The 12,176-nt window shown below is 42.9% G+C and overlaps 1 protein-coding gene across 4 annotated transcripts in view; it reads left to right on the top strand.

Moving 5' to 3' along the window:
• The first annotated feature begins 711 nt into the window (after positions 1-711).
• The window catches only part of RGS6 (regulator of G protein signaling 6), a 696,740-nt gene continuing 685,275 nt past the window's right edge, over positions 712-12,176 (top strand). The window contains exon 1 of one of the 4 annotated variants that reach the window (XM_069731343.1): positions 712-1,017. The gene's annotated coding sequence lies outside the window, so the exon portion shown is untranslated. The remainder of the gene's footprint in view (positions 1,018-12,176) is intronic. The other 3 variants (XM_069731326.1, XM_069731352.1, XM_069731334.1) reach the window with 3 other exon arrangements.

Raw genomic sequence — 12,176 nt, 5'->3', positions numbered from 1 at the left:
CATCATTCTACCTGACATGCGTATCTGCCGACGTCATTCTACCTCACTTGCACTTCTGCCGACATCATTCTACCTCATTCGCGCATCTGATGACGTCATTCTACCTCGCGCGTCAGCCGCTGTCATTCTACCTCACGCACACCAGACGGCCGACACGATTCCACCTCATATACACCCCTCTGTCAACATCATTCCACCTCATATACACTGGTCTGCCGACATCTTTCCACCTCATATACACTGGTCTGCCGACATCTTTCCACCTCATATACACTGGTCTGCCGACATCTTTCCACCTCATATACACCCGTATGCTGACGTTATTCTACCTCATATACACCCGTCTGCTGATGTCATTCTACCTCATATACCCCCATCTGCCGACGTCATTCTACCTCATATACAATACACCCGTTTGTCGTCATCTTTCTACCTCATATACACCCGTCTGCTGACGTCATTTACCTCATATACACCTGTCTGCTGACATCATTTTACCTCATATACACCCGTCTGCTGACGTCATTCTACCTCATATACACCCGTCTGCTGAGGTCCTGACAGGAGCATATTGCGTGGACACTTCAGGCATCACTTGCATCTGCCACTTATTCCTCCTGTGTAAGCGCGTTCCCGGCGTCATGAATGTTATCACAGGCGCGCTTCCGCGGCGTCTCTTTGCACAGTTCTCCAGCAGAGGGCGCTGTAGCTACTGCAGCATCTTGCCAGCGAGAGGAGGAGGAGGAGGAGGTGGGAAGCTGCTTGTCCTGTTTATTCCCATCCATCCTCAGCAGCTCTTGTGCACTCATAGGGATGGACCTGTCTCCGGGGGACCCTCAGGCTGCCTTCCCACCACCTTCCTTGGACTGAACAGGTATTGGGGCTGCTCCCCAAGTGTCAGTGGAACCATGCACCGAGCTTCCATCAGCCTGTGATAGAGGAAAAATAAAAAAGGAGAGAAAGCAGAAGGAAGCAGCTGGAGAAGGAGGAGGAGAAGCGGATTCTCTGGTTGCTAAGGTAATCCCAGCTGGGTTACAATGTATCACACCCCAGGATCAGGACTCCATCATAGTGTGGGGCTCTCATGCACATGCACAGCAGCAATCATGTATTCCATCATCTTTAGACATTTATATAGCCCACCTTTCTGCATCTACAACAAAAAGCAACAGACACATCCAAACCATAGATCCCATGTACCATGGCAGCCATAGAGATGCCAGGAGGGGGTGCTGCCTGTGCTGGAATGTGTGGTGTTGGGGTATGGCACTGCTGCTTTGTCTTGTGGGGTGGGGGGAGTGATTACTCTGTCTGCCATTGATGCATGTTGGAATAAGTCAGCCTGCAATCATAGGTTGTGGTAATCTGGTATCATCCTGGAATTTAACAATGCTCCTACATGCTCCTTTAATTTGTGTCAGATGCCGGATTGCAGTATATCAGGACTCTCATAGCTGATTGTATTCTGTCTGTAAAGCCTAACGATCATGTCTGAAGTTTGGGGGGCGATGGGCGAGCTTTAATGTCTGTGTATAGAATGATTCAAATAATAATACAGACGAAATAGTAATGATGACTGAATCTGACGACTTCTTGTAACAATTCCTATTACAACCTTCTGAATTAAATGTCTTAAATATTGACAAGTAGGCGCCATTCCATTATTTGTAAATGGTCTCCAATGCTTTACATATCCATGTTTTGTGCTATATTTACTTTTCCACAATTACCAGGTATGTAAATGCTCTTAATTTTTTTGGAGAGGAAATGTTTCAAGGATTTGCATAATTAAATGCTACTTTACAGGTAAAGATCGATAAGGTTTACAGAACTACTATGTCGTAACCAACTCCGTCCGTTTTATGATCAATGGTTCGAGTTTGGCTCTGAGATGTTTGTCCTTTGGTAGCATCATTTTTATTTTTATGCTGTTCTCACATTTGTGTTAGATTCATTTTGCAATTAGTTTTTACGTGACTCATTTCAATCCCGTAGTCAGTATAAAACCAACAAGATTTATTCAGAACCATTATAGTATCAGGATAGTGATGGATTCTCCATCTGATGCTTTATATTGTCATTGACCTGTGTTTTTTAGTTTTTCTTTTACATTTGTGTTGTGTCCTTGAAATGGGAGATCATTATAGCTGTTCAGTTGTAGAGTTAATATATTTATCTGTGTGTGTGGCTTAGGATTAATGTGTTTTTTAGATGACGACAACTTGTCACTAAAATGTCCTTTAATACTTATTTCGGTTGTTCTTGACTTGTTTTAACAATAAATGTTTGAAGTATATTAAAATGTATGTTCTGTGATATTATATACTTTCAACTATCTGTGTGTTATTTTCACTCAGGATGGTATTGAGGATTTAACATTGGACACAGCTTTTTGCTTTTCTGTGATATTTATATTTGGTGTAATCAAGACTGTTGTACAAAACTCCAGTCTTGATGAGTCGGAGGGCTTTTATATTTTAGGAATTTTGTCTAAGGCATTTTGACATGAAAGATCATTCCCCAAACTAAAGAACAAAAGTTATAGGTAGAAACAGACCTGGGTCCATCAAGTTTAACCTTTATCAATCAATTATAGATTATGGTATAACACACAATGTCATTCATTATTAGAAAAGTATTAAACCCCTTTTTAAATGCATTTTAGTAGTAAGAAACAAAAAAACAAATCGTGTCCAAATCCTTTAAAAATGTAGCATACAGTTTCCGCCCAATATACACTCAGATTACACAGATGTGACATTCACCATGGGCCCTGAGCGTTCAATATTTTTTTTTTGCCGTCATTTTTTTATTTTAAAATATTTCATGTTTTCAAAGATTTTTGTTTTATTACCTAGTGATCTCCGTTGGGATAAGGACATTGCATTCTGTGTCTCTGTCTGGGCTCTGCCATGCAATTTTATTGGGAGTGTATGCCTGCATGCTGTGGGCGCTCAGATGCAGTCTACTACGTCTGAGTGTCCATCTTCTGTAGTCGTACATTCCCAAAAATGATGCACGATAGAGTGGACATTCGCTATGATGTCATCAACACATGCTATGACTTCTTCTGCAAGCGTGTCTGGATGGACCCTGTTTTGCAGGGGATTTCGAACATATGCCCCAACGTGGGCACATAACACAATGTGAAAGCAATACTTGTAACTAAAATAACCTTCTCCTGTTCTGTAGTCCTGAGTATTTTTCCATTGAATGTATATCCATCAATACGATTACACGATTACTGTGGCCTACATGAATTATTACATTAAACATTAAACGTCTACTGCATATTATTGCCCATGCAGACATCTTGTCTATATTGTTCTGTACTATTATGCAGTCAACTTAAAGGGACACTGTCACCTGAATTTGGAGGGAACAATCTTCAGCCATGGAGGCGGGGTTTTGGGGTGTTTGATTCACCCTTTCCTTACCCGCTGGCTGCATGCTGGCTGCAATATTGGATTGAAGTTAATTCTCTGTCCTCCGTAGTACATACCTGCACAAGGCAATCTTACCTTGTGCAGGCATGTACTATGGAGGACAGAGAATGAACTTCAATCCAATATTGCAGCCAGCTTGCAGCCAGCGGGTAAGGAAAGGGTGAATCAAACACCCAAAAACCCCGCCTCCATGGATGAAGATTGTTCCCTCCAAATTCAGGTGACAGTGTCCCTTTAAGTCTAACCCAAAATTATATCAATTAAAACAATGTCTCTCCCCACAAACATATATAGAAGTAACCTCAAGCACTCATTCATGAGAAACAAAAAAATCTTTATTATTGGAATCCACAGCCAATAATGATAACAGAAAAAAACGTTCCCAACGTTTCGGCCTACTTCTGGCCTTTTTCAAGGGTATTTTCTAAATAAATACATAAATATACAGAGTATATAAGCCCATCAAATGATAACCACATTGTTATATATACAACAAAAGACTACAAAAAGAAATATAACAAACTTGCTTGTGAATTCACTAGAACCAAAATAAATTTATCCTGGTGGCAAGCCAGTATAATAAAACGGAAATTTATCAAAGGCACAAAGAAAAAGGAAAATAAGATTAGCTAATCAATGAAAAGGGAGAAGACCGAACACCACTCGTCGGAGATAGGTACCAGAGAATAGTGATAAGATATATTATAAACCCATCAGCCACAACCCTGTTGACAAAACCACCAGACACTGTACCTGTAAGTAGAAGAATCGGCATCTACGATGTGCACCAGTTCCGGTGTGATGAGAAGTGCACGTTTTGCTGGAGGAAGCCTTTTTAAGGCATCATCGTCGCTCTCCCGCTGCTCACTTCCGGGTGCGTCACGTGATCAAAAGCAGCCGAATACTGCCCGAAAAAGACGAGCGTGAGGAAGAAAGTGAAGTGCGCAGACGCAAAGATGAAGGAAGTGCGTATGCGCTAACAAATAAGTCCGGAAAAAGCCGAGGAGCACAAAAACAAAACAATTGCCTTATAGCTGGCAGCACGAAAATTCCACCGCCGTATGTAGCCAAGAGGTATATTATTAATAACTCCGTGCGTGTGTCAGAAAGGGGATTCCATCGCTATACGTGACTACCAAAAACAGAAATTGAGGCGAAAAAGGAGAGAAAAAAGGGGGAAAAAAAGGAGGGGAAAAAAAGGGGGGAGGGGAAAAAAGGAGGGGCGGGAAAGAAGGAGAAAAGGGATAATAAAGACGAAGGCATTGCCAGGCTCATTAGGTGACCTATAATAAGAAAAGAGGAATATTAATATATTTATATATCTGTAAATAAAAACATATCATAGTGAGTCATCATAAGTCATTATAAACGAGTAACCTCGTATTTTCTATTGAGACCCCACGGTTCCAGGGTCTGCAATGCATATATCCAATATGCCTCCCTTAGTTTTAATCTCCTGATTCTATCATCCCCCCATCTTGACAATGGGACATGCTCAATTACTTGATACTTCAGCTGGGATATACAGTTAGGTCCATATATATTTGGACAGAGACAACATTCTTCTAATTTTGGTTATAGACATTACCACAATGAATTTTAAACAAAACAATTCAGATGCAGTTGAAGTTCAGACTTTCAGCTTTCATTTGAGGGTATCCACATTAAAATTGGATGAAGGGTTTAGGAGTTTCAGCTCCTTAACATGTGCCACCCTGTTTTTAAAGGGACCAAAAGTAATTGGACAGATTCATTAATTTTAAATAAAATGTTCATTTCTAGTACTTGGTTGAAAACCCTTTGTTGGCAATGACTGCCTGAAGTCTGGAACTCATGGACATCACCAGACGCTGTGATTCCTCCTTTTTGATGCTCTGCCAGGCCTTCACTGCAGTGGTTTTCAGTTGCTGTTTGTTTGTGGGCCTTTCTGTCTGAAGTTTAGTCTTTAACAAGTGAAATGCATGCTCATTTGGGTTGAGATCAGGTGACTGACTTGGCCATTCAAGAATATTCCATTTCTTTGCTTTAATAAACTCCTGGGTTGCTTTGGCTTTATGTTTTGGGTCATTGTCCATCTGTAGTATGAAATGACGACCAATCAGTTTGGCTGCATTTGGCTGGACCTGAGCACACAATATGTCTCTGAATACTTCAGAATTCATTCGGCTGCTTCCATCCTGTGTCACATCATCAATAAACACTAGTGACCCAGTGCCACTGGCAGCCATGCATGCCCAAGCCATCACACTGCCTCCGCTGTGTTTCACAGATGATGTGGTATGCTTTGGATCATGAGCTGTACCACACCTTTGCCATACTTTTCTCTTTCCATCATTCTGGTAGAGGTTGATCTTGGTTTCATCTGTCCAAAGAATGTTATTCCAGAACTGTGCTGGCTTTTTTAGATGTTTTTAGCAATGTCCAGTCTAGCCTTTTTATTCTTGATGCTTATGAGTGGCTGCACCGTGCAGTGAACCCTCTGTATTTACTTTCATGCAGTCTTCTCTTTATGGTAGATTTGGATATTGATACGCCTACCTCCTGGAGAGTGTTGTTCACTTGGTTTGCTGTTGTGAAGGGGTTTCTCTTCACCATGGAGATTATTCTGCGATTATCCACCACTGTTGTCTTCCTTGGGCGCCCAGGTCTTTTTGCATTGATGAGTTCACCAGTGCTTTCTTTATTTCTTTCTCAGGATGTACCAAACTGTAAATTTTGCCACTCCTAATATTGTAGCAATTTCTCGGATGGGTTTTTTCTGTTTTTGCAGCCTAAGGATGGCTTGTTTCACCTGCATGGAGAGCTCCTTTGACGGCATGTTTACTTCACAGCAAAACTTTCCAAATGCAAGCACCACACCTCAAATCAACTCCAGGTCTTTTATCTGCTTAATTAATAGTGACATAACGAAGGGATTGCCCACACCTGTCCATGAAATAGTCAATAGTCAATGAAATAGTCAATTGTCCAATTACTTTTGGTCCCTTTAAAAACAGGGTGGCACATGTTAAAGGGAACCTGTCACCTGAATTTGGCGGGACTGGTTTTGGGTCATATGGGCGGAGTTTTCGGGTGTTTGATTCACCCTTTCTTTACCCGCTGGCTGCATGCTGGCTGCAATATTGGATTGAAGTTCATTCTCTGTCCTCTATAGTACACGCCTGCACAAGGCAAGATTGCTTTGCGCAGGCGTGTACTATGGAGAACAGAGAATGAACTTCAATCCAATATTGCAGCCAGCATGCAGCCAGCGGGTAAGGAAAGGGTGAATCAAACACCCGAAAACTCCACCCATATGACCCAAAACCAGTCCCGCCAAATTCAGGTGACAGAGTCCCTTTAAGGAGCTGAAACTCCTAAACCCTTCATCCAATTTTAATGTGGCTACCCTCAAATGAAAGCTGAAAGTCTGAGCTTCAACTGCATCTGAATTGTTTTGTTTAAAATTCATTGTGGTAATGTCTATAACCAAAATTAGAAAAATGTTGTTCTGTCCAAATATAGATGGACTTAACTGTATTATGACCCATCTTAATAAAATGGGCCGGAATGGGTAACATCAGTCTTTTGCATCTAATAGTTGACGCCCCACAAACAAATAAACCATTGCGCAGTGCTATTGGTAAGAAAAATGTAAATGTTTCGGGTCTCAGAAAACAGCGACACAAGAAAACTTTTATTATTTTTTTTAATTTTTTTTTACAAAATTAATATTTTTTGTTTTGTTTTTTCTTTTACTGTGAAAATAGAAAAAATGGATATTTGGTATCAACATAATCGTACTGATGAGAAGAATCATATTGCCAGGTCATTTTTGCCATCCACTGTATCCTCTATAAATTATTTCCTAAAAACAGTCAATTGCATTTTGTTGTTTTTTTTTTGTAAATTTGAACTTGGTTTTGCCATTTTATTAGTAGATTGTGGTAAAATGAATGGTGTCAAAAGTACAACTCATCCCGCAAAAAAATAGCCATCGTATGTAACAATGTAACGCAACACATATGGAAAAATATATGGATGATAGAACCAGCAACCTTCCTTTAAAATGGTTTATAAGGCAAATACTTAAAGGGAACCTGTCACCTGAATTTGGCGGGACCGGTTTTCGGTCATATGGGCAGAGTTTTCGGGTGTTTGATTCACCCTTTCCTTACCCGCTGGCTGCATGCTGGCCGCAATATTGGATTGAAGTTCATTCTATGTCCTCCGTAGTACACGCCTGTGCAAGGCAAGATTGCCTTGCGCAGGCGTGTACTACGGAGGACATAGAATGAACTTCAGTCCAATATTGCGGCCAGCATGCAGGCGTGTACTACGGAGGACATAGAATGAACTTCAATCCAATATTGCGGTCAGCATGGCAGCCAGCGGGTAAGAAAAGGGTGAATCAAACACCCGAAAACTCCGCCCATATGACTGAAAACCGGTCCCACCAAATTCAGGTGACAGGTTCCCTTTAAAGCAAACCGGTCATGTCATTTGTAGCATAGAAAGTGTTCCCGAGTGCGGTGATAGTGATGCAATGTGCATCACTAACACATTTTTTCCATTAATGTCGCCGCTGTAGTTCTTACAACTATATAAAATGCTTTTTTTATATATTACTTGCTCGTTTAATCACAGGGGTGCGCTTCATTGCGTTCTGTCAGGGTTGTTCCCGGCGTAGTGCCAACATCACTGTAAATGTTGTGCGTGCGCAGTTTTTATTATTTTGCAGCGCTTACACAGTGTGTATTGGAGGAGCCGCGCTTGCGCAATGTGTAATTTTTAACCCGTGATTGCGCATTGTCCATTGGCAATCCACGCATGCTATGTGACGAGTGGCTCACCGCACGTACGCACTGAAGTTAGTTTTAGTTCACAGCTTCACTTCACATTGCATAACTAACACCACACTGGGGACACTTTAGATGCTACAAATGACATGACAGGTTTCCTTTCAAAAGTTGCATCAGGTAATCTAATCAGAATAGATAGGAGGAGGTCCATAGGGCTCATGTCAAAGTTGCTGCTGGACCAAGGTCTAAGGATTTGATTCACTCATTTAGTCTAGTAACTTTTAAATAATTTCGGTCAACAGTGGTTGGTATAATCCAAAAGGGAAAAAAAAACAAAGTTAGTAAGACATATGTCCAACTCGCAACTTAAGGGCGCATTCAGGCTGCAGGGTCCAGTCAGACGGACGTATAACACAGATGACGATTGTATTGCCATGCTCGGACTGGCCGGCGGCTCTCCTGACCCAAGTGTGACAGCTTGGGTCAGGAGAGCTGCCGGCCAGTCCATGCCTGCGATGCGTTTATTGTCCATGTTATAAACAGTTTTCCATTTTTCCAAATAACATTTTAAGTGATCTTTGACACAGAGAAGATGGCAGTGTTGATCTGTTTTTTTTTTCCGTATTTTTCCTGGTATGCATGGCCCCCTCATCCCTATCCTGGTATGCACAGCCTCCTGAGCCCCATCCTTGTATGCACAGCCCCTTCATCCCCATCCTGGAATGCACTGCCCCCTCATCTCTATCCTGGTATGCACTGCCCCCTCATTTCTATCCTGGTATACACTGCCCCCTCATCCCTATCCTGGTATACACTGCCCCCTCATCCCTATCCTAGTATGCATGGCCCCCTGATCTCTATCCTGGCATGCGTGACCCTCTCATCCCCTTCCTAGTATGTATGACCCATCCTAGCATGTATGACCCTATCATCCTTATCCTGGTATGCACTCTCCCTTCGTCCATAGCCTGGTAGGCATGTCCCCCTTATCCCTAGCCTGGTAGGCATGTCTCACTTATCTCTAGCCTGGTAGACATGGCCCCCTCATCCCTATCCTGGTAAGCCTGGTCCCCCACATAACTTTCCTGGTATGAAAGGCCCCCCATCTCTGTCCTGATATGCATGGCCCCATCCTTCTCCCTGTATGATTGGCCCACCTCGCCATCCTGGTATTCATGGCCCCATCAGAAAAACATTAAAAAAAAACCATAAACCATCCTACTTACCTTCCTGCGCTCTCTCGCAGCATCTTGTTCCATTGCCAGCAGCTGATTTATACTTGTAAGCAGTGCATGGCAGGGACACAGTGCGCTGCTTACAAGCCGAGGAAAACTAACAAAATACTCGCTGCCCACCACACCAGGACTATGTGCGTAGGGGTCAGTGAATATTCATTGCCTTAATAGCGGGCACAGTGTTAGCCGCAGCTGCCAGCTTCCTGCAGCCACCGGTCGTTCACGTGTGCCAACTACTAAAGGGAATGAATATTCACTGCATTCCACACATATGGGAGTGGAGAGCAGTGAATATTCATTGCTAAGTAGCAGGCACATGCGAACGCCCGGCAGCTGCAGGAAGCCGGCTGCTATGGATAACAGCATGTCGACTATTAATGAGATATGAATATTCACTGCCCTCCACGCCCATGGGTGTGGAATTTAGTGAATAGTCATTTCTCTTTAGCAGAGGGTACAGGTGTTAGCCACAGCAGCCTTCTCCTGCCTCCTGTGTCCCTCTGCCTAGCCTCTGCCGCTCCCCCACCTCCCCACCACAGCCAGAGCAGATACATCCAGACTGTAAGATGCACCCCCCATTTTCCTCCACATTTTTGGAGGAAAAAAGTGCATCTTATAGTCTAAAAAATATGTTATACAGATTCTTCTTTGAATAATGGAGCTATCACTTGCATTTGTGGGTTGCACAGTGAGCTGTGTTAACTGACCATGATTTCTGGAAGTATTCCTGAACCCATGCAGTGATTTGCACAACCAAATTATATCAGTACTTAATGTGATGGTGCCTGGGGGTCCATAGATCATGGACATCTATTACTGACCCTCAACCTTGTCTCTTTTGCACATGAATTTATCAAATCTCTTAATCTTTTGATAATATTATGTACTTGAGATGGTGAGATATTCAAAGTCTTTGCAATCTTACCTTGAGGGACATTTTTCTGAGATAGCTCCATGATTTTTAGACATTGGTGAACCTGTGATCAGCTTTCCTTCTGAGAGACTCTGCCTCTCCAGCAAGCTCATTTTATCCACAGTCAAGTAACTTAAAGGGAATCTGTCACCTACTTTTTCGTATATAATCTTTGGCCACCACCATTATTGGCTTATCTAATAATAATAATAATAATTTTATTTATATAGCGCCAACATATTCCGCAGCGCTTTACAAATTATAGAGGGGACTTGTACAGACAATAGACATTACAGCATAACAGAAATCACAGTTCAAAATAGATACCAAGAGGAATGAGGGCCCTGCTCGCAAGCTTACAAACTATGAGGAAAAGGGGAGACACGAGAGGTGGATGGTAACAATTGCTTTAGTTATTCGGACCAGCCATAGTGTAAGGCTCAGGTGTTCATATAGAGCTGCATGAACCAGTTAACAGCCTAAGTATGTAGCAGTACAGACACAGAGGGCTATTAACTGCATAAAGTGTATGAGAACATGTTGCAAGGAACCTGATTATGTTGTTTTTTTTTTAATGGGCCACACAGGGATAGTTAGGTTAATGCGTTGAGGCGGTAGGCCAATCTGAACAAATGAGTTTTTAGGGCACGCTTAAAACTGTGGGGATTGGGGATTAATCGTATTAACCTAGGTAGGGCATTCCAAAGAATCAGCGCAGCACGTGTAAAGTTTTGGAGACGGGAATGGGAGGTTCTGATTATTGAGGATGCTAACCTGAGGTCATTAGCGGAGCGGAGGGCAAGGGTAGGGTGGTAGACTGAGACCAGAGAGGAGATGTAGGGTGGTGCTGAGCCATAGAGTGCTTTGTGGATGAGGGTAGTAGTTTTGTACTGGATTCTTGAGTGGATGGGTAACCAGTGTAATGACTGGCACAAGGTAGAGGCATCGGTGTAACGGTTGGTGAGGAATATGATCCTGGCTGCAGCATTCAGGACTATCTACAGTATTCTGTAATGCTGTAGATAAGCCCCCGATGTAACCTGAAAGATAAGAAAAACAAGTTATATTATACTCACCTGGGAGCGGTCCGGTGCGGTCTGGTCCAATGGGTGTCGCAGTCCGGGTCCGGTGCCTCCTATCTTCATGCGATGATGTCCTCTTCCTTGCTTCCTGTCGCAGCTCCTGCGCAGGCGTACTTTATCTGCCCTGTTGAGGGCAGCGCAAAGTACTGCAGTGCCCAGGCGCTGGGCTTCTCGGACCTTTCCCAGCGCCTGCGCACTGCAGTACTTTGCGCTGCCCTCAACAGAGCAAATAAAGTACGCCTGCGCAGGAGCCACGACAGGAAGCAAGGAAGAGGGCTTCATCGCATGAAGATGGGAGGCGCCGGACCCGGACCGCGATGCCCATCGGACCGGACCGCACCGGACCTCCCCCCAGGTGAGTATAATATAACTTGTTTTTCTTATCTTTCAGGTTACATCTGAGGCTTATCTACAGTATTACAGCATGCTGCAGATAAGCCCCTGATGGCGGTGGCCAAAGCTTAAATACGAAAAAGTAGGTGACAGATTCCCTTTAAAACTTGGAAATTGACCCTCTAGCTGTTTTTTAAATTTTTTTTTTAATTAGGGCCACTTTTCCAGCCTTTTGTTAACCTTATCTCAACTTTTTGGAAATGTGTCGCTGCTCTATTAATTTCTGCACAAGTTGATTTTCTCAAATTAAGTGTAAAATGTCTTTGAACTCCTGATCCGTGTTCTATGTTCTATTGTGTATAAAATGTCAGGGCTGGGGGTATGCT

This window comes from Ranitomeya imitator, chromosome 1, assembly GCF_032444005.1.
Source record: "Ranitomeya imitator isolate aRanImi1 chromosome 1, aRanImi1.pri, whole genome shotgun sequence".
Lineage (NCBI taxonomy): Eukaryota > Metazoa > Chordata > Amphibia > Anura > Dendrobatidae > Ranitomeya > Ranitomeya imitator.
Note: the sequence above shows the minus strand (reverse complement) of the source record. Positions and strands in the feature narration are given on the sequence as shown.